The sequence below is a fragment of the Eriocheir sinensis genome, chromosome 18 (genome assembly GCF_024679095.1).
Source record: "Eriocheir sinensis breed Jianghai 21 chromosome 18, ASM2467909v1, whole genome shotgun sequence".
NCBI lineage: Eukaryota > Metazoa > Arthropoda > Malacostraca > Decapoda > Varunidae > Eriocheir > Eriocheir sinensis.
In genome coordinates, this window is record NC_066526.1 from 13554039 (window position 1) to 13578424 (window position 24386).

Here is a 24386-nt window from a genome sequence, read left to right on the forward strand (position 1 = left end):
TTATTTTTGTTGATATTGTTGATTTATTATTGTTGCTTCCTTCCTCTTCTACTACTACTACTACCACCACCACCACTACTACTACTACTACTATGCTTTCTTATTCTTTCTACCTATTTTCTTCTTAATCCATTTTCTCATTAATCTATTCCCCTGCCTTCCTCTTCTATCTCTCTTCTTGTGGTGACGCTTTCCTCCTATGCATCTTGATTAAACCTTTTCCCGTAATTCCAAAAGCGTTCGCCTCTATTCCTGAATTTCACCACATTCTTCTTTGTCCCTTTCCTTCCATCCCTATCTTCACTTCCATTCGTATTATCTTGTTCTTTTTAAGCTTCTTCATCTCTTTTATATCCGTTTTCTTTCGCCCTGTGTTTTTATTCTTTTTCATTGACCTTCAAGGTACCGCTTACTACAAATACTTCGCCTATTGTACAGAAATACGGAAAAGGTTTGTTGGGGGGTGTTTCTGTCACGGGGGTGTTTTTGTCACGCACCCCGGCAGCAAGGGGACTCAACTTGTGGGAACTCCTTTCTGGGCTTATTTCTTGAGTCCCTCGTCATCCTTATACGACTAAAAGTAAATATGGAGTCAAGGTAGATGTTTAAATGTGTTCAGTGGGAGGTCAGACACAGGATATTGACTTGGTGAATCATAACAGATAGCCAACCGTTGTGTGGATGTCCAGACGAACGATTCATCACCACACCTTACATATCGTGGCGCGGAAACACACTTATTGAATATACGGCCTTACATATCCTAAAATATAGTGTTCCTTATTATGGGTTTAAGTTAATTGAAAGGATAACAAGCCAAGTAGAAAAAACGAGAGGTCACCGTACGACAGTTTGGGATCATTCAGAGAGGAGGAGTTGCATTTGAATCGGCAGTCGTCTCGTGCTGTTTGACGGGTGTGTTGTGCCGCTATATATAACTTTAATACAGTGAGGTGAATTTATTTACTGACTATACGTGACTTAATCCTCCGTGGACTGGATAAGACAGCTGCCCGAAAAACCCACAGGAGGAAGGTCAGTTGAGTCACGTTCAGGATTATATCACGAGATTTTTTTCTTGTAATTGGTGTTTAAGTAAATTGAAGATCCAGTTCTCGTTTTCAGCTTAATTTTTTTTTTACTATTTTACTATTCACTACAACCCCCACTACTATTTACTACAACAACATCTACTACTGCCATTGCTACTGCTACACTACTACTACTACTACTACTACTATAACTACTACTACTATAACTACTACTACTACTACTACTATTGCTACTACAATTTATGCTACCATTTCTACTGCTAATGTGGCTTTTGATACATAAACAACTATATTTTTCTCATTATTATTATTATTATTATTATTATTATTATTATTATTATTATTATTATTGTTGTTGCTACACTAATGAGGGCGGAGACAAGACACACACACACTCTCTCTCTCTCTCTCTCTCTCTCTCTCTCTCTCTCTCTCTCTCTCTCTCTCTCTCTCTCTCTCTCTCGAAAAGGTCATAAAACAGTGAAATGTCATCTTTTGTTTTGCATGGGAATAGTCTGGTTTGTATTTCCTGGAGAGAGAGAGAGAGAGAGAGAGAGAGAGAGAGCAATTCTTTCTCCAGCAATTCACCGCAAGCAGTCATTAAATACACAGAGAGAGAGAGAGAGAGAGAGAGAGAGAGAGAGAGAGAGAGGCGTCTGCCACTCCACAATTCAATTTTCACCCTGAGGCAGGAAATTAAGCGTGATTGTCATTTTTTCTGCTTTTCTTATTACGAGTGAGAAAGTAACTGTAATACATAAAAACTGACTGATACTGACTGAGACGAACATAATAGCTGACTATCATACTGACTGACTAACATAATTGCTGACTATCATACTGACTGGCTAACAAAACTGACTCATACTGACTGACAGACTAACAATAGCTATCATACTGACTGACTAACATAGAAAATAGCTAACTAGCATACTGACAGACTAACAAAACTGACTCATAGTGACTGACTGACTGACTAAAATAGCTGACTAGCATACCGGCTGTCTAACATACTGACTAAAATAGCTGACTAGCATACCGGCTGTCCAACATACTGACTGCGGCGCCGTGCTTGGAAACTCTTGAATATCGATCTGTAAGTCGCTTCGGGGTGATTCTACTGACATACATTTCACCGTGCCCCCCTCCCTGTGTGTGTGTGTGTGTGCGTGTGTATTCTCCACCCATTTCCCTTTTTTTTTTTTTTTTTCTCCCACTAGTTTTCTTTATTTTTCCTGCTAGTCTCTCTCTCTCTCTCTCTCTCCTTTCTGCTGGCTCATTCCTTCCTTTTGCTAGACTTCCCCCCTCCGGTTCTCTTTCTTCTAATCTCCTCTCTGCTAGTTTTCATATTCCTGCTGGCTCTCTCTCCCTTCTAAGTTCTCTTCCTATCTGCTAGTTCTCTTCCTCCCACCTGCCAGTTGTATCTCCCTTCTCTCCAGTTCTCTTTTACTTTTTGCTCTCTCTCTCTCTCTCTCTCTCTCTCTCTCTTCCCCCTTTCTGCTAAGCTCTCCTTGCTTCTAAATAAGGTTAGGTTAGGTTCCCCTCCTGCTTTTTGCTTCTGCTGCTGCTTATGATGATGATGATGATACTGGTGCTGCTGGACTGGTTGTGGTGGTGTGTGGGTGTTGTGTGGGTTGGTGATTGTGGTGGTGGTGGTGTGTAGGTTGATGGTGATGGGACTGAGATACTAATGGTGGTGGTGGTGGTGTGCGATTTTTTTTTTTTTCCCCATATCGATTTTTACTTTTCGTTCTTGTCATTCCTTACTTCACATCTTCGTCCAGTTAATTTATTCCATTCATCCTTCTTTCCTTCTTTCTCATATTCCTATCTCCTTATCTTTTTTTTTCACACTAGGTACCTTACTATCTACGACTAGTTTACTACTACTACTACTACTGATACTTAACGTTTTGCCAACACCATCTCTAACATACTACTACTACTACTACTACTACTACTACTACTACTACTACTACTACTACTGATACTTAACGTTTTGCCAACACCATCTCTAACATACTACTACTAATACTACTAATTATAATCTTGAACACGCCTACATTACATTCTCTTCTTTCCTTCCCCCGCGTGCAGAAAATTGTAGAAATGCCGCACTATAGCATACTGCAGCACACACACACACACACACACACACACACACAGACTTCTTTCGCTTTAAATATGTATGCCTTTCTCCTCCCTCTCTCTTCTTTCCTCCTCATCCTCCCTTGCTTCCATCCCTTATACGACCTTTTATTCTGCCTTCTTCACTTCTCCTTTTCTTCTGATTTTCCTCTTTCCCTTACTTACTCTTCCCCTCTTCCTCCTCTTCCATTCTTTATCCCACTCTACTCTTATTCTTCCTCTTTGTTCCCTTCAACTTACATTCTTCTTATTCCTAATTTTTTTTATCCCCATCCTCTTCCTATCCTTATTCTCTTATTCTTCCTCCTTGCCCCATTCCTCTTCCTCATTCTTATTCCTCCCTTTCCCTTCTCTTCCTTTTCCTCCACCTTCTCTTCCACCTCTTAATTTTTTTTTGCTTGACACGTCCTCTTTCCTCCTCGTCTTCCTCCTCCCCTTTATCTTCCTCTTTACACCAGGATAACGCCATATCAGCATAACAAACAGCATAATCGTGGGAATTTCCTGGGGAGCTGAAGTCGAGAGAGAAAAAATCTTGTTATATCATTAATCTGTAAGTTGATTGCAGGCGGAAAACACCTTCCCTCTTTACTTATATATACCTTTCCTTCTTTTTTCTCGGTGGGGCAGCCAACCAGTCACAAACGTTTAAGTAATTGTGTGTATCTAATGTTACGTTGTGATTGGTTCTTCGTGAGTGAGGCTGACGTTGCTTCTGTGAGTGCAAAAGTGGAGAACCCGCTTAGTTAGATGAGAGAGAGATGCAGTAGAGTGCTTGAAAGAGTAAGGCGATAGAAGACTGAGAGTTAAGAAGGATGAACTGTCGATTTGAATAGGAGGAAAGTGAGAGCATAGTGACGAAATAATACTTAAGAGAATGGGAGAGGAAGACAAAAATATGCGAGGAAAGAAGCAGAAATGGAGAGAGCAGGATGGTAGAAGAACTTGACAGAGCGAAGGAAAAGAAAACAAAAAACAAAGATATGCAGGAACAGAAGAAAAATATGAGAGAGCAGGAAGAATGAGAGTAGGACGTGAGAATGCAAAGATGTAGTGAATGGATAGTAGCAAAATGAGAGAGAGAGAGAAAGAGATAGAGACGAGAATGCAAGGATAGAGTGCACAGATAGGAAGAAAATGAGATAGAACAGGATGGTAGTGGAATGCTTAAAAGGGAGAAGAAATGACAGAAGAATGAAAAAGGAGGACAAGAGTGAAAGATAGAAAATGGATGGTAACCTGCCAAGTCCATTCCCCCCCCCCCCCCCTTATTGATCTCTAAGGAACGGGTGACGTAGAGAGATAGATAGATAGTGATAGGCTGATTTGGGTGGCGATGATGCATGATTTAAAAATTGTATTATTATTATTATTATTATTATTATTATTATTATTATTATTATTATTATTATTATTATTAATTATTATCATCATCATCATTACTTGAGTTTTTTTTAGTAAATGTGGGCCTGTTTTATATAATTATGCAGATAGGTCTCTCTCTCTCTCTCTCTCTCTCTCTCTCTCTCTCTCTCTCTCTCTCTCTCTCTCTCTCTCTCTCTCTCTCTCTCTCTCTCCGCTCATTAAGAATCAACAAAAAACACGAATCAGATCAAGTTTTTTTTTTTTTTTGTGTGTGTGAGAGAGAGAGAGAGAGAGAGAGAGAGAGAGTCAACCACAAACAAGCTGATCATTGATAAAGAGTCATGTTCAAACGTTCAATCTTTTGCTGCGAGTTCTTGTTCCATCTTAAATAAAGTTAAATGTATTGACTTTTGACCACATAACCACAGGCTCCTCTTCCTCCTCGTCCTCCTTTTCCTTCTCTTCCTCCTCATCCGCTTCCTCCTCCTCATACTTTTAATACTTTTTCTATACTTGCTCCTTCACTTAGTCCTCCTCCTCCTGCTCCTCCTCCTCCTCCTCCTCCTCCTCTTTCTCCTCCTCCTCCACTTATTCTTATACCTCTTTATTGACTCCTGCATTCGCTCCCTCTTCCTCCCCTCCCTCCCTCCTCCTTCCTCCTCCTTCCTCCTCCTCCTCCTCCTCCTTACCTGTACAAATTGATAAGGTTAATTATATATATGTTATCAACCCACTCGTGTTTGGCTTCACTTGGGGAAAGAAAGGACCTCAGGTGACGAATAACTTTTGGGGAATGAGCAATCATTTAATATTTGGAGCACTTGTTTAATATTTCTTATGCACGGGTTTGGATTTACGCTTAAGCTCTGATATCAAATTAATGATTGTGTGGTTTTGAGAGGTGATGTTTTTGGCTAAAGGAATGGGATGATTTTTCTTTAGATCCTGAAGGCATTTAAAATCTGATGTAAAATTAATCCCGCTGTGGTTATGAGACTTGAATATGTTAGCAAAATGACGTAGAAGGATTTTTTAATTTTTTTATCTACACACACACGCACACGCTAATGCAAACGCGAATGCAATCTTTCTGTGGTAACGAGTCGAATATGTCAGCAAAGGACTGGGATCATTTTTGTTTAAAGATATTCAAGGCATTTTACCTTTGATGCAAAATTAATATATGTGGTTGCCTATTATATTTATATGGAAGTAAACGTCAAACTAACACCACCTAGCTCTCCTCCCTATCAGTGAATCAATCTGTTTCTTAAGTCTTTCGTATTGACATCCATCACGTGACTTCTTACCCTGTTCCGAATACCATCTAGCTATCCTCCCTAACAATACAGAATCTAACCTTTTCTTGTGTCTATCGTATTGGAACTCACCACATGGCTTCTAATCCTGTTCCACACATCCGCCACACTTCTTGCCTTTGACTAATAAACCAGAATTGACTTTAACCTGTTCTTCTGTCCATAGTATTGACACTCACCACATGGCTTCTAATCCTGTTCCACTCATCCACCACACCTCTTGCCTTCGACTAATAAAAAAGACTTGACTTTAACCTGTTCTTCTGTCCATAGTATTGGCACTCACCACATGGCTTCTAATCCTGTTCCACTCATCCACCACACCTCTTGCCTTTGACTAATAAACCAGAATTGATTTTAACCCGTTCTTCCGTCTATAGTATTACCACTCACCACTTGACTTCAATCTAATCCTGCTCCACTCATCCACCACACTTCTGGCCTGAATTGATCTAGCTTAAACCCATCACTAGGAGTCCTAACTTATCAACTTTACATGGCCAACTCGAGAAAATGTGTTAGTGCGAAAGGAGTTTGAAGATATAAGTACGCTCACGACAGGTTTTCCCGCCCACACCTGTGCTAATGAATGTGCTGGAATTCAGGTGTCTGAGATTGGAAAGTCAAGTGGTAGCTAAGTTTTGTTCTATGTCAACACCTACACACACACACACACACCTACGCGCACCGATACACACACACACACACACACACACACACACACACACAATTCTTTCAAGTAGTTAATTATCTGCTTTTTTTAATGTTATTTTCACCTACACACACACACACACACACACTCTACACCTGATGATTCAACACTTACTTTCACCTGTGTGGGCGTAAGGGAGACCAGGGGCGTGTGTGGCTACCTACAACAACACATGTGACGGTGTGTGTGTATGTGTGTGTGTGTGTGTGTGTGTGTGTGATTAGTAGTTTTTAATAGTTTTTGGTTATTATTTATTATTATTGTTGTTTTTGTTCTTGTCCTTGGGCTACATTGAGACACCTTTAAGCTGATTCATTAATTCACACTTTTTTTCCACTCATTCATAAAGTCATCTCTTAATTGTCTGTCTGCCTTTATTTGGGTGACAGATTTCTTTATCATTTGTTTTAACTTTTCGTTTTGAGCTCTTGGTAACTTTTCTTTCTTGTTAGGTATTTATTCTTTTTTCTTTTCCATTTAAATTTTTGCCTTTCGTTTTGCACCTGTTTGTCACCTTCCTTGCTTCTTTCCTTTCTTTCCTTTCCATGTTTTCTTCCTTGTCTTCTCTCCTTTTTCCCTTCCTTCCTTTCCATCTTTTTCCCTTCCTTCCATTGTTTCATCCTCCTTTATTTTCGTTTCTTCCCTTCTTCCTCCTTCCTCTCATGACCCACATTTGATTAGTTTTCTTTGTTTCCTTTCTTTCTTTCATTCAATTTTTCTTTTGTTCTATCCCTCCCTCCTTGCTTCCCTTCCTGTCTTTCTTCCATTTCCTTTTTTTGTTCTTTCCCTCCCTCCTTGCTTCCTTTTCTTCCTTCCTTCCTTCCTTCATTTCCTTCCTTCGCTTCTCTCTCTCTCTCTCTCTCTCTCTCTCTCTCTCTCTCTCTCTCTCTCTCTCTCTCTCTCTCTCTCTCTCTCTCTCTCTCTCTCTCTCTCTCTCTCTCTCTCTGTCCTTAGTCTGGAGCAAGGACGAAATGGAGGTTACGAAAAAAAAAATATGTTTGGGTTGATTTTATGTGGCTTCTTGTGTGTGTGTGAGTGTGTGTGTGTGTGTGTGTGTGTGTGTGTGTGTGTGTGTGTGTGTGTGTGATGTTTTCTTTGTGCGGTCTTTCACTTTCTTCTTTTCTTATGCTACTACTACTATTATTATTATTATCATCATCATTATCATTATTGTTATTATCTTTGCTTTCGTCTCTTTGTCAGGATTATCGATTTTTGCTCTTCAGAGACTCCTTAACTGCGCTATCCCCCCCCCATATTTTCTCTCTCTCTCTCTCTCTCTCTCTCTCTCTCTCTCTCTCTCTCTCTCTCTCTCTCTCTCTCTCTGTTATCCATCTGCCATCGCCCAGGGAACGGTTGGTGGAGGGAAATGTGATAGCCTTTTGCTCCACCCTCCTCCTCCTCCTCCTCCTCCAACAGTGGCACTCACCCTCCTCTTCTTCCTCCGCCACCCTTAGTCATCCTCCTCCTCCTCCAACTCTGGCACTCTCCTTCCACCAGCACCTCCTCCACCTCCCGTATCCCTCCTTCCTCCTCTACTCCAACTTCTTCCCCTTTCCTCCTCCTCCTCCTTCTCCTCCTCCTCTTCCAACGGTGGCTTTCCCCTTCTCTCCTCTCCCACACACTTCCTTCTCCTTTCTTCCTTCATCCTCTTCTATCTCCTCGCCTACTTCACTGGTGCCTCCTCCTCCTCCTCCTCCTCCTCTTCTCCTTTCGTCCTTGTCCTCATTCCAACCCACGTCCGTCTTTTACTCCTCATTGAATTGTGCTTTTCCTCCCGTTTAATTCCTATTTTCCTTCCTTCTCTCTTTCCTACCCTTCCTTTCCTGTCTCATTTTTTCTGTCTTTCATTCACTTTTCCTTGTTTTCTTTCCCTCCATCCCTTCTTCTTTTCCTTCTTTCCCTTCCCTTCCTGTCTTTCATTCACTTTTCCTTGTTTTCTTTCCCTCCATCCTTTCTTCCTTTTCTTCTTTCCCTTCCCTTCCTGTCTTTCTTTCACTTTTCCTTGTTTTCTTTCCCTCCATCCTTTCTTCCTTTTCTTCTTTCCCTTCCCTTCTTGTCTTTCATTCACTTTTCCTTCTTTTCTTTCCCTCCATCCTTTCTTCCTTTCCTTCTTTCCCATCCCTTCGTGTCTAGCACTTCCTTTTTTTTCCCCATCCTTTCTTCCTTTCCTTCCCTTCCTTCCCTTCCTCTCCTTTCATTTTCTTATTTTGTTCCTTCCTTCCATCCTCTCCAGTCTTTCTAACCTTCCTTCTTTCCCTTCCCTTCCCTTTTTTCTTTCCCTTCTTCCTTCCTTCCTTCCTTCACTTCTCCCATATCTTCCTTATTTTCCTTCCCTTCCTGCCTTTCATTTTGCTGTTCTTTTCCCTTTCCCTCCTTCCTTCCTTCTTCTCCAACCTTTCTTATCTTCCTTCATTCCCTTCCCTTCCCTCCCTGTCTTTCTTCCATTTTTCCTGTTCTTTTTTCTTTCCCTCCTTCCTTTCTTCCTTCCCAATTTTTGTAATCAAGGGTATAAGTAAGAAAAGGAGGGTAATTTGGAAGACTATACCCTCCTTCCTCTTCTTCATCCTCCTCTTCCTCTACTTTTTCTCATCCACGTGTTTGAGGGTGCTGACTGATTCTCTCTCTCTCTCTCTCTCTCTCTCTCTCTCTCTCTCTCTCTCTCTCTCTCTCTCTCTCTCTCTCTCTCTCTCTCTCTCTCGAAGTAATATATACAGTTTTTTGTTTGATTTAGGAAAGAAATATTATAGAATTTATACATTCTGTATTTATGTAATATAATATCTTTCGTCTCTCTCTCTCTCTCTCTCTCTCTCTCTCTCTCTCTCTCTCTCTCTCTGAGCTTGCTAAAATCATCACCATCATTCTCTCTCTCTCTCTCTCTCTCTCTCTCTCTCTCTCTCTCTCTCTCTCTCGCTCTCGCTCTCATATTCTCACTATGAACATTCCACTTATCTCTCTCTCTCGCGCACACACACACACACACACACACACACACACACACACACACGACAGAGATGAAGTAATTAGATTTCCCCGTGTGCGTGAGAGAGAGAGAGAGAGAGAGAGAGAGAGAGAGAGAATAACGTCAAGAACACACTCATCATTTCAAAACGGCGCAATATTACGACACACAAAATAAGTTGAAGACTAAAGAAAAGAATGACAAAATATGATTCCTCGTAACATCTCGTTCACAAAGCGCTGCTACCTTTTGTTGTTATTGGTCAGTGTAAGGATGAGCTTGAATGGAAAACCTACAGCGAAGACGAAACATTTAGGAACACCCTCTGACCTCTTGCCATAAATTGTCAGCCAAACGCTATTAACGTGATGATCTAATGAGAGTGATGGTGGTGGTAGTGTGTGTGTGTGTGTGTGTGTGTGTTAGCAGTAGTGTTAGTTCTAGATATTGTAGTGTTGTTAGTAATAGTAATAGTAGAGTTAGCTTTCTTCCCTCCTTCCACTACTACTACTACTACTACTACTACTACTACTACTACTACTTTGAACTAGGCATAGGAACCAATCGGAGGAAGGAAGCGACCAAGAGAGAGAGAGAGAGAGAGAGAGAGAGAATTAGTCTACCGTAAAATATTGCTTACTGTTATTTCTTCTGATTCTTCTTCCTCCTCCTCGTCGTCCTCCTCCAAGCCACTGCCTCCTCCACATCCTCTTCTTTCCCTTTTTATTCTCTCTCTCTCTCTCTCTCTCTCTCTCTCTCTCTCTCTCTCTCTCTCTCTCTCTCTCCTAGTTTTCTAATCCTTTTACCGTAGGCCTTCTGTGTGTGTGTGTGTGTGTGTGTGTGTGTGTGTGTGTGTGTGCGTGAATAGAAAGTTAAGAACGAAACATAAATATGCAAGTCAACGTTTTATGTTAATGAGGCGGAAATAAGGTCACGTGACGGTCACACACACACACACACATACACACACGTTCTTGCTTTAAAACTACTTTGCATATTGAGATGGATACATTAAGAGAATAAACAGGTGTGTGTATGTTTAGATAGATAGATAAATAGATAGACAAAGGTAGATAGATCCTAATAGACAGACCTTCACAAGACAATCAGATGGCATACAATCTTCTCAGCATCACAGGTGTTACGCGTCTCACCTGTTTTAGGGCTCCCCAGGTAAGGGTATGCAGTCTCACCAATTAGATCAGGATGTGCCCAGGTGAAGTAGGTCTATTAGCAGGCGCACAGGTGTAACAGGAAACAGGTGAGGAGTAAATACGAGGCAGGTGGAGACAGATGTGCCGGAAGAGGAGGAGGAGGAGGCGGAGGAAAGGTAGGAGGAGGAGAAGGAGGAGGAAGGTAAACAGGTTCTGGGTAAGGCAAGATTTTCTACTTCCTTACGCATGTTGTAAAGAGAGAGAGAGAGAGAGAGAGAGAGAGAGAGTTAGTTAGTTAGTTTGACTCGTGAAAGAAAAGTTAAGGAATGAAATTAAAAAGATATAGGATGACACACACACACACACACACACACACACACAGAGAGAGAGAGAGAGAGAGAGAGAGAGAGAGACTTTACCTTAACAACCATAAAGAAAAAAATATACCAAAATAAAGGGAAAAAGGTTACAGGTAAACAACAATTAGGGAGCGTTTAAAGGGAAGCCAAAAACCCACCTGTTCTTACCTGGTGGCGATGCTCATTAACCCGCACAGGAAGCATTTACCTGAGATCCATCACAGGTAAACAGCGGCTTCTCCTCAAACGATCTTGTCAGTGAGAGAGAGAGAGAGAGAGAGAGAGAGAGATTGTTATTCTTTCGTTTTCTTTGTAAACCTGGCATTCTCTCTCTCTCTCTCTCTCTCTCTCTCTCTCTCTCTCTCTCTCTCTCTCTCTCTCTCTTGCGTGTTCTCTGGTATTTCCTTCTGTACTGTTTCCTCCTCCTCCTCCTCCTCCTCGGCTCCGTTTCCGTCTAATTAGAATACAAAGGAGTTTCATATTGATAAAGTCGCGGGATTTTGTTTACATTTGAAATTTTATTATTATTATTATTATTATTATTATTATTATTATTATTATTATTATTGTTGTTGTAAAGTTGTTGCTACGTGGCTTTCGTAAAAATAAAAAAACTTGATTACATGTGATGCCGTGTGTGTGTGTGTGAGAGAGAGAGAGAGAGAGAGAGAGAGAGAGAGAGAGAGAGAGAGAGAGAGAGAGAACTTTCCCACATCTACCTGACACAAATAATATTAATAAATCAAACTTTTTCACCTGCATTTCACCTGCAGTAAAATTAATTAAATCCGGGTCATTGCCAGAAAAACGTGAGTGTGAACTGACGTTTTATTGCGTGTTATTTGGTGGTGGTGGTGATGATTGTTTTGGCAGTGCTAGAATGGTGGTAGTGGTGGTGATGGTGGTGGTGGTGATATTAGTGATGGTAGAAGTATTGGTGTTGCTTGTGGTGGAAATGATAGGAAGTATTGATGGTGGTAGTTGTGGTGATGGTGGTTGTGGTGATGATAATATTGGTGGTGCTTGTGGTGGAGATGATGGAAGGTATTGATATTGATGGTAATGATGGTGGTAGTTGTGGTGGCTGTGGTGGAAATGATGGAAGGTATTGATATTGGTGGTAATGATGGTGGTAGTTGTGGTGGTGGTGATGGTGGTTGTTTCGTGTATGCGGGCTGTATCATGTGACCACCTTCCTTCTTTGACTCCTCCTCCTCCTCTTCTTCCTTTTGTCCCTTTGTGTATAATATTTATGGATTTGAAAAGGTTTGGTTTTCTCCTCCCCCTCCTCCTCCTCCTTTTACCCCTATTTTTTTTATCTTCAGCATCTTTTTCCTCCTCTTCACTCTGGTAATCCTCTTCCTCCTCCTTTTTATGTTTTCTTCGTCATCTTCCTCTTCTTCTTTGCCCTCCTCTTCGCCCTCCTCCTCCACTTCTCAATCTCAGGTTCTTTAATTTTAAGTAATTTTGCAAGATAATTATATTTTCTCAAAGTAATAACGTAATATATTTTTTCTGTGATACTGAATCATAATTATTCTCTCTCTCTCTCTCTCTCTCTCTCTCTCTCTCTCTCTCTCTCTCTCTCTCTCTCTCTCTCTCTCTCTCTCTCTCTCGTAGCCCCTTTGCCCTCGTGGGACGTGATGGGGCATGGGCCTCGTCTTCTCTCTCTCTCTCTCTCTCTCTCTCTCTCTCTCTCTCTCTCTCTCGTGCCACAAGAATCAAAGGAACAGTGTGTGTGTGTGTGTGTGTGTGTGTGTGTGTGTGTGTGGCATGGGATGAGACTTATAAGGGTCATGTCTGATTGTGTGTGTGAGAGAGAGAGAGAGAGAGAGAGAGAGAGAGAGAGAGAGAGAGTAAACGGAGGGAAACAGGAAGTCACCACCACCATTGCCACCCGTATCATCTCCCTCCTCCTCCTCCCCTCCTCCTCCTCCTGCACCCTATCAGTGAGTGGTGCACCAACTCACAACTCACACCAAACTCACCTGCTTGTTATGGTTAGTTCACCACCACCACCCACCATCATCTCCCCCGTTACCGCCTCCTCCTGTTCCTCCTCCTCCTCCATCTGTCTCTTCTACTTTTTTTCTTATTTCTCCTGTTCTTGTTATTGGGGCTTTCTTCTTTTGTTTCTTGTTTTCTGTTCATTAATTTCATTTATACACTTATTTTGAATTCTCCCTTTTTTCAATCTTCATTTATCTTGCTTATTATTCATTATCATCCCCAACTTCGTCTTTTTTTCTTGTCAATCTTCATCTGACTTTTCTTTTTTATCTTCATCGTAATCATCTTTCACTTTTTCCTCGTCTTCATATTCTTCTAACTTCAGGTGTATTTTTTGTTCTCGGCGGGTGTTAAGTTTCCTCAAGTTATTCAGTTTCTCTTTAATCTCACTTAATTTGACGTTCCACTCTTATTGTTTCGTCTTTTATCTTACGGTGTTATTGTTCATTCATTTTTTATTACTTTCTTGCACTTATGTTTCTTCTCTTCCTTTGTATCACTTTTATTGCGCGTCGGTGGTGGAGTGGTTGGCATCACGCCTCGCTACATGGATCCAGGTTCGATTCCGGCTTTGGGTAATATGCAAGAGTGAAGATACTGGTTAACCCCTTGAATGCGGATTTCCTACAGTTAGACCTCACCAAGTTACTGGAATGGAACAAAAAGTGGATGTTACAATTCAATGAAGAAAAATGTAAAGTCCTGCGCCATGGGAGGGGATATCCAGCACACCAATACCACATGGGAAACACTCCACTATCCACCACAGAGGCAGAGAAAGACCTGGGAGTATATGTTACCAGGCTACCAGGGAAGGCCAAATCCGTGGCAATCGCAGCGTTAGGAAATCAGAAAGTCGTAGGAAGGAGTAACTACAGCGACAATTCAGTAACATCCTCCCTTTATGGCTGGACGACAAAAAGGTACCTGGAGAAACCTGATGACGGTAAACTTAACCCGGATGTCACACTTGCCCTTTGTCCCGGGGTAATGGGGATGTTTTTTTTTTTTATCCACCACAGGCTCAAGGGCAGAGGTGACGGATATGAACTCTGACGCAACGCGCAGCTATAGCGTAGATATGCCCTCAACTTTACACCATTACCTCTGCGTAGATATGCTCTCAACTTTACCATTACCTCTGTATCACTCCTATCGTTCACCTTCCTGTGCATGTTTTCCTGTAACCTCCTCTCCCTGCTTATCATCGCCTCGTTCTCCACACCATCACTTCAGTATATGTCAGTCGCTCGATGTTAATGTTAGTGTTCTGCTGCTGGTGCGAGTGAGGGTGGTGACCTCTGGCGGCGGTGTGACCCGGTGTTGACCTATTAAGGGGAGGGGGGAGGGATGCTCGGGGAGTGGAGGGTGATGCGCTGAGGAGAGGAGGGAATTAATTGTTGTGGTGGTGGTGGTGGGTGGATGTAGGAGAGAGAGAGAGAGAGAGAGAGAGAGAGAGAGAGAGAGAGAGAATGATCGTGGTAAACCGGTGGCATGACCTTGTGACCGGAGTGGGAGAATGCGTATACCTGCCCAGGTGAGAGCATCCTCCTCCTCCTCACTCCGCGGCCAATGTTCTTCCCATTTTTTGTTTTGTTTTTAATTATTTTTCCTAGTCCTCCTCCTCTTCCTATTCTTCGCCTCCTCCCTTACTCCCCTTCTCTTCTTCCTCCTTTCCTTCCTTCGCCAACTGTGTTCTCTTCTTAGTATGCAATTTTCTTTTTTCCTCTTCCTCCTCCTCCTTAGTCTTCCTCTTCCTTCTATTACTTCCCTCCCTTCGTAATCAGTGTTCTCTCCGCAGTACAGTCTTCCCCGTGTTTCCTCCTCCTCCTCCTCCTCCTCCTCGTCGCACTCCTCCCTGACGCAGTAACTCGTTGGTGTGGTTCTGGAGGCACCTCTGAATACTCTTCCCAACCACAAGCATCACCTTCATCTGCATCCTTCAATTGTCTCTAATTTGCCGGGTGGTTTTTCTTTTAGGTTTTTGCCGTGGTTTATTTTTGTGCTAATCGTGTGTTTGTTTAAATTTTGGCTAGTGTTCTGTTTTCAGTTTTTATTTATTTATTTACATTTTATATCTTATTCACTCTTTATTTATTTATTTATTGTGTTATCTTTTGCCATTTTCTTAGCCCTGTGGTTCACCTGTCTCCCCTCCTTCCTTTATTTTCCTTTGTTTCATCCCTCCCTTATACATAATTGTTTTTCTTGCCTGTTTAGCCTAGTCTGTCACGCCTTTCTGTATATACCTTTGTTAACTTATACTTAGCCCCTGACCTTTCTATTGCATGTATTTTCCACCTTTCTCTACCTTGCTTACCTGTTTCATGTCTCACTTTTTCTTACCTTTGTTTAGTCTAGTCTTATGACACCTGTCTTTATTACCTTTGTTTACTCTCCTGGCCTTTCCGGTGTTTGTAAGTCCTCCTTTCTCTCTTAGTTTACTTGTTTCTTCATATCATCTATCACCCTTTTCCTTACCTTTGTTAACCTATTTATAACCTCTGACTTCTTCATTGCTTGTAATTCCGCCTTTCTTTACCTTTGTTTGTCCTCTCGTTAGCCCCCCGTGAGCCACCTGTCATCACAGCCCCATTACCTTAATTAACTTCCATCGCACCTGCCCGCACTGCATCCGCCACAGCCATCACCATTATGTTCCTCCATCACGTGACTTGCCTTTTGACTTGAGGCTCGCTTGGGGTTGTTGTTGATGTTGTCGTCTGTGGGGGTGGTGTGGGGGGTAATGATGTTATTGTTGGTGGGTGGTGGTGGTATTGTTGTTGTTGATGGTGGTGGTATTGTTGTTGTTGGTGGTGGTAGTGTTGTTGTTGGTGGTGTCTGTGGTGGTGGTAGTGTTGTTGTTGGTAGTGTTGGTGGTAAAAATATTGTAGTGTTGCCGCTGCTGCATTCTCATTGTAATTATCATGTTTGTTGGTGGTGATGGTAATGCTGTTTCCTCACCGTAATTACGATGTATTGTCTTTGTTGTTGTTGTTAGTGTTCTTTATGGGATGGTAGTAATGATGCTGTTTCCTTAATTACAATTCATGTGTTATTGTACTGAAGAAGTTGAGTTGCCAATTCCATGCAGTAATTACATTCATAGGTTGGTATAGCAGGCATTGGAAGTCTTCTTTATACACTTGATCGTCGCTGCTATGGTCTGTTAGTCAGTATTTTTCATGTATTTCTTTACTCTTCTCAAACACACTTCCTGTCGAAACATTCATAGTTAAGTCAAAATCAAACACAAGCCTCATACAATCTCACTGCTGCTGTGGCCACGTCAGTCAGTCAGTCAGTGTTGTTGGGTGTTGCGTGACCTTGGGCGCTAAGCAGTCAGGGAGGCGGTCAGGCAGGCAGGTCGGCGGGGGTTGGGTGAGTCATGCATTCTTTTCCATGACGCTCTACTCGGTGTGTGTGTGTGTGTGTGTGTGTGTGTGTGTGTGTGTGTCCAGGTTTAATCTGAGCTCATAAGTCTTTTATTTTATCGCAGTTTATTATAATGATTCCTAAAATTTGTGTAAAGTTTCGGCACGCAAGATTTAATTTATTGTCGGTGTGTGTGTGTGTGTGTGTGTGTGTGTGTGTCCTGCTTTGTTTACACGACTGTCTTCCTCTGGGCTTTATTTGGAGTCGGTTAACGAGTGGGTTTATGTCCCGTGCTGTGCCCTGTGTGGGAAACCGGTGATTCCTCCCTCCCCTTCCTTGCATATTGGTGGTGTCGATTTTTCTTTGTTTCTTCCTGTTTTCAGACGTAATGAACTTAAATGAAGCCTTCGTAATATATCCACAAGCAGGCTTCAATAGCTCAGTCATTCCTTTATCTATTGAAACCCTCGGCAAGACTAACATAAACAATCAATGAGTATACCTCCAAAACATGAACAAAAGTGGAACCGCCGTCGGGCAGTCCATGGTGTTTACGGGCGTGACATATCTACCCCCACCGCGTGACATCCTTACCCCTGGTCCACCACGTGCTCGCTCGCCCAGCTGAGACTGAACGCCGCCAGCCAGCCAACCTTCCCATCCTCCTCCCTTCTTCCCTATCCCCTCTACCCCACCCCCGCGACCACTAGCGGCTGTTGATAGTACTTACGCCAACTGTACTAGAGAGTAATGCCTCCCACTGGTCCCCACACCGTTTATATTGGGTGTTATTAGTGGAGAGGAGATGTGTGTGTGTGTGTGTGATGGAGATGGTGGTAGCAGGACCGTTGATGGCTCCTGTGATGGTGTTTTTGATGGGGGTAAGTGACCGCCTTGTCTTTGTCTCAAGGTCACATGAAGCGTCTTGAGCGTTGCAGTATGTGCTATGTTGTTCTTTGTGTTTTCCTTCTCTTCTTTTCCCCCCTCCTTTCCTCCCAGTGTGTGTGTGTTACCTTGTTCTTTGTGTCATGTTCTCCCCCGCCTCCTCCCCTCTCAATGTTTGCTCCTGTTTCCAGGTCATCCTGTCAGTCAGTTCACAGATGCCGGTGTGGTGTCGTTGCCATCCCGTGTCGTTAGATATCCCATCCAGTGATCATCTAATATATTTACGCACATAAATACAGACATACATACGTATACACATACTTTCTTACATACGTAGCAAGGACAAACATATATGGACACATTTTCTCTACAGGAACTTAAGAATTATCATATTGATGAAATTTAAGAGAACTCGACCTATGCATGAAGAGAGAGAGAGAGAGAGAGAGAGAGAGAGAGAGAGAGAGAGAGAGAGAGAATACAGATGGAGGAAAAACGTGCTGTGGTCAAGCCTGGATGAGGAGGAACTGTGAACCGTGGAGGGTGGACGTGTAATGGTGACAAAGTGGACAGGTGGAGGTGGATAGTGTAATAATAGTACAGGTGGGTGGACGACGAGCGAAGGCTGGGAGATTATGAAAAAAAAAAATTAAGGTTATTGGTGGATAATAAAATATCAAACCAATAATAATAACGATAGTTTTATTTATCTGAGGCATATACAAATAACAATACAGAGAAAAGGTACCAAGTGATATTTAATACTGCATACAATTAAAGGATGTGTGGAGTGTCGTATATATGCTCATGAAAAGGGCGGGGTGGGGTGGGGAGGGTGTCAAAGTCTGCACCACAAGCTCCCTGCCTTGGCTATTCCTTTGAGATCATTTCCAACAATATCAGTCAGCCAGATTATTGACTACTACATTCACATTAATTCCCTCAGTAACAGTATGAAATAAGATAAAGTTACTGATGAAGTATGCGGAGTGTAACGAAGGGGTAAACGTTTGGAAGCTGGCGTTAGGTTTCTTTGTAATACCAGTGTGACAGAGCTTGGATGAGACCGCAAGTGTCACCTGTTTCGAGATGTGGCTTTACAGAAGGAATTGCTTGATTGACAAACAATGTAAATAAGCGAGAGAGAGAGAGAGAGAGAGAGAGAGAGAGAGAGAGAGAGAGAGAGAGAGAGAGAGAGAGAGAGAGAGAGAGCGCAGTAAAAGGAAGACAGGTCGTAGGGTCGTTGAGAAGAATTATGTGAGGTAGGAACGTGAGCATTAAGGTAAAGGAAGGACTAAAGGAAGAGTAACAGTCCAACTTACTCTTGACTTATGGCCCAGAGACATGATGGTGCACCGAGTTACAGAAGGCAGTAGTGATTGTGTTTAGTTCCCCCTCGCTGTTCAGCCAATATAAGACATGTTTTACCAGAAGGCAGTAGTGATTGTGTTTAGTTCCCCCTCGCTGTTCAGCCAATATAAGACATGTTTTACCAGAAGGCAGTAGTGATTGTGTTTAAAGGGATAAGCAGATCGAATTATTCACCCATCTGTTATAGTGCTAAATTAATTTCCCTAAAGCAATATAAAAAATAAGAAAATATCCCCGAAAAGAAGAATAAATAACCTATAGCGGCAATCCGTAAAAACAACGACAACGCCCATGTATTATATTTAACATACTTTTTCACTTAATACTTAAGTTCTCTCTTACTATAGCCAGTATAAGATGTTTTATCAGAAGACACTAGTGATTGTATTCCAAGTTCTTCTTTGATATATATATATATATATATATATATATATATATATATATATATATATATATATATATATATATATATATATATATATATATATATATATATATATATATATATATATATATATATATGCAATTAGGAAATGTAGTTTTCTTATATCTATAAACTGACCTACTGGACAAGGAAATCAAGACATGTTGTCCAGTAGGTACTCTCGTCGTCCCAGACTACGCGGAACTATCATATCCTCACAGAGCATGTGAGCTGTTCATGGATTTGCATTTACTACTTCTATAAAGGAAATACTTATCTAAGTGATAACTGCTATTTTGTTTGAAGGAAGTCCTATATTCTTATTCACTAAAACTAAAGTTTTTCCTTTACAATATAGTATATACATTTCACTTGATTAAATTAGTAATTCCGTATTTATTATCCGATTCAACTGAAATGTAAATTTCATTAGAATTGGGCAATTAGTTATCGAATTAGAGCCAAATTAGTGCGAAACTAAACAAACTTTCCTTAAACCTAAAAACAGAACATTTTATCCTATGACAAAATATATATATCAGTGGAAAGGGCTTGATTTTCTAAAAGATTTAGGAGGCAAATTTTTGAATGAGTTCTAATTAGTCGAATTAACGACTAATTTCTTAATTTTTCACAGACTAATTGTAGATGAATGAAATGGAAAATAGAAAATCTAATAACATTGTAGCGCAAATCAAGCTCTTTCCAGTGATATGCATATCGTTGTTCTAGGACGAATAGTCTGGCCTTTTTTTAGCATAATGTGCAAAAAAACTAGGTTTTCAGAAAAACGCTATGACCAAAAACAAATAAACTAACATATAAAGGGAGGTTGAATGAATAAAATATCCAAAGGAGACTCTTCTAGCTGTTGTAGTTTTTTAGTTATAAATTAATGAGTACCTACTGGACAAGGGTGAGTACCTAATGGGTAGGGGTAGGCCTAAACGTACGCACTAACTTTATACACCATTTTTTCTGTACAGTTAAATCTTATTCGAAAAATGCTTGTACCACATGAAACTATAGCCATTCCTTTATTTGCAAACAATAATTGATGTAGTTTGCTTAAATAGTATAGCGGGTACAGGTCAGAGTGTAAAAAAATCGCCGATTTTTTGCGTACCTACTGGTTACCTTACCCTATATATATATATATATATCAAGAGAGGTTTTACCAGAAGGCAGTCGTGATTGTGTACGACGAAACTCTTCCTTACTATAAAGAGGTTTTATCAGAAAACATCGATTGTGTTCCAAGCTCTCCCTTACCTATTAATGATGATGTTTTACCAGATGACAGTAGCGACTGCGTTCCAAGCTCTCCCTTACTCTGTATGTATGTATGCACAGGACTAGCCCAGCCCGTAACCTTACTAACCCATCCAATATTCTCATACCTACCTTTATTCTGACCCTCAACACCTGCTTCTCTATCCTGTTAACTTCTCCTTTACCTTGTCTCACCACCACACACCCACGCCTTGACTAACCATTCACACCTGATTGAAGTTAATTGTTCTGTGTAATTTGGTGACAGATCTGGTAACATCGATTTACGGGTAGTAATGCAGCTTGAATAAAGGGAAGAGAGGATAACAACAAGACTGACACTGTGTGTGTGTGTGTGTGTGTGTGTGTGTGTGTGTGTGTGTGTGTGTGACGCAAGCACTGTTGAATGCAAGAAGAGGATATTTAGTAATAGTGTCAGGTGACAAGGATTAGTTAGAGTTGAATGTTTTAGTTATATTGAAGTATGTAAAATCAGTGAATAATGTGAAGATATCGTGTTCATCCTATTCCCCTATTTTTTTCTTTTCCTCTTTCGCCATTTCCATTCGTCTCAACATAACGTACCCTACTTCTCCTCCTTCTCCTCCTCTTTTCTCATCCAAGTCTTTAAATCCCTCATCCTTCTGCCATCTTCCCCTCACCCCCCTCCTTATCCTCAATCCTTTTTTCACCGTTCTCCTTCCTCACCTCATCCTCCTTACAAACAACAAGGAAGAGGAAGAGGAGGAATACGTAAAAATAGTAATAAGAGGAACAAGAAGAATAACAGGAAGGAAAAAAAAAAGCTGCGAGAAGGAGAAATCAATCAATCAGTGGGGGCATACGCCGGGGGTCCCTCCGGGCGAGTCTCCATGCAGGCCCCCTTCCCACCCGAGTATCTCCCGGCAGGATATATCACCTTGCTCAAGTCACGAACTCCGTGGGTGTCCCTTTGGCTTCCTCCACTCAGGATTGTCTCTTACAGAGACAACCCGATGAGCAGGATCAGCTTCTGGGTAACGTACCACGTGCCCGTATAGCCGAAGTTGACGTTGACGGACTATGCAAGTAATATATGTCGAATCGGCCTCACGGAGTAGTCGCCGGTTTGACACAAAGTCATTCCAGCGATATCATATATATATATATATATATATATATATATATATATATATATATATATATATATATATATATATATATATATATATATATATGAGAAAGAGGACAAAAATAAGTTAGAGAAGATTGAGAAAGAGAAAACGAAGCTTGAGGAAGAGGTTGGAGTAGGAGGAAAATGAGAATAATAATAAAGGGAAGAAAAGAAAACAGGAGGGGTAGGAGGAGGAGAAAGAGAATAATGATCAGAACAGGAAGAGGAAGCAGTAGAGAAGGAGGAGGAGGAAGTGGAGTAATAGTAATAATAGTAATAGTTTTGTTAGAGAGAGAGAGAGAGAGAGAGAGACTTGCCGCCAACCATAACCAAGCTGACAGGTTTTATGTTCTTTGTTCTCTAGTTTTCAGGTTATCCATCCTCCTCAGAGCACTGGTTTCTGTCTCTATTTCTTTTGTATTACTTGTTTGGTTTAATTTTTCTTTTTTTACACTGCGACTCGTTTATTTTTCCTTTATTTGTTTGGTGTTGTATTTATGGCTCCTACTACTACTACTACTACTACTACTACTACTACTACCCCTCTGGCATATTGCTCCATCCACCTCCACCTCTCCCTCAGGCTCTATTTCTATCTGTCTTATCTCCTTCCTTCTCCTCATCTCCCTCCTCCACCTCACTCATCTCCCATCCTCTACTCTACTCCCTCTATCTGTCTTTTATCACCTTCCTTCTCCTCATCTCCCTCCTCCACTTCAACTCCCTTTGCTCCCTCTCATCTCCCTTCACCTTTTCTTCAACTCTCCCTTCACTTCTTCATCCTCCCCTCCTCCAATCCTTCCTCTTGCCCTTCTTCGCATCCTCTTAATTTCCTTGTCTCGTATTAACACCGAATTCTCATCTTTATCATTCTTCTTGTTGCTCTTCCTCCTTGTTCAATCTCCTCCTCCTCCTCCTCTTCCACCTCCTCCTCTTCCACCTCCTCCTCTTCCTTGGTTTATGGTTCCCGCGACCTCCACTGTTTCCACGTTAACCTGAGAGAGAGAGAGAGAGAGAGAGAGAGAGAGAGAGACTTGTTTTACCTTCATTAGCTCACCTTTGCTAATTACATAACGCAGGTAACATTCCATTAAGGTGAGGTACAGGAAGTGATATGTTCTAATGTTTTAAATTAACTCGGTCGTGAAAGGTCTAAGGTCAGGCGCAAAGTTCAAGTGTTTGTGCTTATAGACGGAGGAAGAAAAGGAAGAAAAAGGTTAGATGAAAGGAATGGCAGCAAAGATCTATAGCCTTCACGACATGGGTTTCGATTCTCCTTCAATTCGCGAACTTTGCACAGATTCAGTTGTTTATAGATTTCCTGACTGTGAAATTACTACTACTACTACTACTACTGGTACTACTACTACTACAACTACAACTACTTCTACAGCGACTAAAATTGCCTCTGTGTTGCATTCTATTTAAATCTCATTAGCTTCTGATGTTTGGATTGCAGGGTGACAAAAAGTGATTGACGTGTCCTGAGAGAGAGAGAGAGAGAGAGAGAGAGAGAGAGAGAGAGAGAGAGAGAGAGAGAGAGAATAACTACTTCCTAGGTTCCTACTCGTTTTTGCCATTACTACTAACACACACACACACACACACACACACACACACACACACACACCTGCTTATGTAAAAACGGTAACTTGATATGGGACTGACAGTATATTTCACTCCTGCTCCACTCTTTATTTCTCCTTCTTTCCTCCCTTCCTCCCTTCCTTCTTTTAGTATATTTCGCCCCTGCTCCACTTTTTATTTCTCCTTTCTTACTTTCCTCCCTTCCTTGCACTGACGCCCCTTCCACTTCTTCAAATGCTCTCCACTTTCCCTTACTCTCGTTTTTCTTTTCTTCCTTCTTTCCTTTCCTCCTTTCTTTCACGTTCACTGTATTTATTTTCTCTCCCTTATTTACCGTTTCCTTTTTCACTATCTAAAATTATCTTCCTACTTTTCCTTCTTCGTTTCATTCCTCTCCTTCACCTCCGTCCCTTCCCTCCTTCATTTGTTACCTGCATTCCTTCCTTTACTCCTTCCATCCTTTCTTTCCTCTCCTGCTTCCCTGCTTTGATAATTTTCTCTTCCTTTTAATTTCTTCCATCCATCCTTCCTTCCTTGCATCCACAGACCACTTTCATTTTATTTTCCTTTCTTCCTTCTTTCCTTCCTTCCTTCCTTCCTTAATTTCTTTCATACGTCCTTCCTCTCTTACATTCACAGACCACTTTCATCTTATTTTCCTTCCTGCCTTCCTTTCTTCCATACGTCCTTCCTCTCTTACATTCACAGACCACTTTCATCTTATTTTCCTTCCTTCCTTCCTTCCTTCCTTCCCTCTTACACATTCCCCCCAAGCCTCTGTTATTATTATTATATGTATGCTTTTTTTTCGTGCTCAGCGTCCTTACTATGCTGCAGAATTTTCTCTTTCCTCCTCCTCCTCCTCCTCCTTATTCGTTTCTTCCTCCTCCTTCCCCGCTTCTTCCTCCTCCTTCCTCCTTTTTAAGCCTTGACCACAAGAGAATAATTCAAGGAGAAGAGAAACGCATTATTATCATTATTATTATTATTATTATTATTATTATTATTATTATTATTATTATTATTATTATTATTATTATTATTATTATTATTATTATCATTATCATTATTATGATTATCATTACTACTACTACTACTACTACTACTACTACTACTACTACTACTACTACTACTACTACTAGTACTACTGCTTCTGCTGCTGCTGCTACTACTACTACTACTACTACTACTACTACTACTACTACTACTACCACCACCACCACCACCACCACCAC

At 41.2% G+C, this 24386-nt stretch overlaps 1 protein-coding gene across 2 annotated transcripts in view; it reads left to right on the forward strand.

Moving 5' to 3' along the window:
- The first annotated feature begins 874 nt into the window (after positions 1-874).
- Positions 875-24386, forward strand: part of LOC127000336 (rootletin-like) — a 71184-nt gene continuing 47672 nt past the window's right edge. The window contains exon 1 of one of the 2 annotated variants that reach the window (XM_050863931.1): positions 875-1035. The gene's annotated coding sequence lies outside the window, so the exon portion shown is untranslated. The remainder of the gene's footprint in view (positions 1036-24386) is intronic. The other variant, XM_050863932.1, reaches the window with a different exon arrangement.